This window comes from Camelus dromedarius, chromosome 26, assembly GCF_036321535.1.
Source record: "Camelus dromedarius isolate mCamDro1 chromosome 26, mCamDro1.pat, whole genome shotgun sequence".
NCBI lineage: Eukaryota > Metazoa > Chordata > Mammalia > Artiodactyla > Camelidae > Camelus > Camelus dromedarius.
In genome coordinates this window covers 15978996-15981341 of record NC_087461.1, presented here as the reverse complement: position 1 = coordinate 15981341, position 2346 = coordinate 15978996, and the positions used below count along the sequence as shown (strand labels likewise).

General features: G+C 49.2%; 1 pseudogene; it reads left to right on the top strand.

Annotated features, from left to right (window-relative positions):
• Positions 1-214: 214 nt before the first annotated feature.
• LOC105094997 (intersectin-1-like) lies at positions 215-1909 on the top strand (annotated as a pseudogene).
• Positions 1910-2346: the final 437 nt, after the last annotated feature.

Here is a 2346-nt window from a genome sequence, read left to right as displayed (position 1 = left end):
CTGTGTGCCATTGCTGGGAGGCTATACAGATCAGAAGAACCTGAGTGTCCCATTAAATATGAAAAAAAAAAAAAAAAAAAAAAAAAAAAGCAAAGCAACACTGCTGGTGTGCCCTGAGGGGAGGGTTGCCTTAGACTTTGTATCCGCAGATCCTAAGGGCACCATTACTGGTGTATTCTCAGGAGAAGAGAGGTGGGGCTCAGCCACAGCCACCATGTCCTCTGGTGTGCGGCTCCCAGGTGGAGGCAGGGTGGGAACCTGAATCCCTACCTAAGGGCTCCACAACCTCGTAGGCGATACTGAGATTTGTTTACAGCCCCAGGCAGATAGGAACACTTTGCCCTGGTGCCTCTGTGAACTTGTGCCTCTAAGACAAATGAACAAGGAGTGGGGTTCTGGCACAGAGCAAGAGCGAAAGCTGGTGCTGCCATTTTCTCAGAGCCTGCCTACAGAGCGCGGACCTGATGTGCAGAGGGGAGCTGCACTGAGTGGGGCAGCAACCTGCTCACCTAACGTGCACTAGTGGGATGCCCAGTCAGCATTGGGAGGAGACATGAGTCACCCGTCGACCAGCACTTGGAGCAGCACAGACCAGGGGTGCGACCGGAGGGCCTTTGGAGCTAGTGAGCAGAGTTCATGCAGCAGGGCAGGGGTAGGTGCCACCAAAAGATGGGGCACCCCCGGTCATACGGCCGCTGCCTGCGTTTGCTCATCCTAACGCCACATTGCCAAAGAGTTCTTCCTTTAGTAGATCTGGTCCAGGGTCACAGCTAAACACTAAGGTATAGAAGGCACAGTCATTTGACGTGGCTAGTGTCCCTCCAGCCGCAGAGTGGGCCGTTGCCCAGTCCTCCAGACTGAAATACAGACAGTTATTCAATAGTCATGACAAAACCATGAGTGGACACTTAACAGGTCCTCAAGCAAGAACTATACTTATGCAGTCAAGTTTACCACAGGCTCAGCTGGCTTCAATATGTAGTCTTTCTGACATTGATCAAGATGGAAAACTCACAGCAGAAGAATTTACCCTGGCTATGCACCTGATTGATGTAGCCATGTCTGGCCAACCACTGCCACCGGTCCTGCCTCCAGAATACATTCCACCCTCCTTTAGAAGAGTTCGATCTGGCAGTGGGATATCTGTCATAAGCTCAACATCGGTAGATCAGAGGTTGCCGGAGGAACCAGTTTTAGAAGACGAACAGCAACAACTAGAAACGAAACTACCTGTCACGTTCGAAGATAAGAAGCGTGAGAACTTCGAGCGCGGCCATCTGGAACTGGAGAAGCGGAGACAAGCGCTCTCGGAGCAGCAGCGCCAAGAGCAGGAGCGCCTGGCCCAGCTGGAGCGGGCGGAGCAGGGGCGGAACGAGCGGGAGCGCCAGGAGCAAGAGCGCAAAAGACAACTGGAGCTGGAGAAGCAGCTGGAAGAGCAGCGGGAACCAGAACGGCAGAGGGAGGAGGAGCGGAGGAAAGAAATCGAGAGACGAGAGGCTGCAAAATGGGAGCTTGAAAGGCAACGACAACTTGAATGGGAATGGAACAGCAGACAAGAACTATTAAATCAAAGAAACAAAGTTAACAAGAGAACATAGTTGTGCTAAAAGCAAAGAAGACTTTGGAATTTGAATTAGAAGCTCTAAATGATAAAAAGCATCAACTAGAAGGAAAACTTCAGGATATCAGATGTCGATTGACGACCCGGAGGCGAGATTGAGAGCACAAACAAATCTAGAGAGCTGAAATTGCTGAAATCACCCATCTACAGCAGCAATTACAGGAGTCTCAACAAATGCTTGGAAGACTTATCCCAGAAAAACAGATACTCAGTGACCAATTAAAACAAGTTCAGCAGAACAGTTTGCACAGAGATTCACTTCTCACACTGAAAAGAGCCTTAGAATGACATATTTTGAACAAGCAATTTTGACAAGAAAGAATGTATAGAAGTCTCCCTGCAATTAATTTCCAATGTTTACATTTTTTTAACTAGACTGTGGAATTTCTACAGATTAATATGAATGGAGCTCATGGTCCGTTGATGTGTTGGATGTGTTGTAGCTGAAGCCATGTTTGTGTTTTAAACACTAGTTGGAAGCTCTCAAAAACACCGTTGCCGACAGCACAGAAAGCGGGGCGGGGTGGGCGGGGGAGGGGCGCCTTGAGTACCATCTACTGGTTCTACTAATGACTTTGTAACAGTAGTGGTCTGTTTTTGCCTCTCCCCTTGGGGACTCTGTGCTGGTGATTGTGCAGAGGTCCTTCTCCGCTCACACGGTGCAGGGAATGAGGTCTCCTCCTTGTTCCCTGGTGCTTCAGTATTTTCATGAACATGAGTGTAAA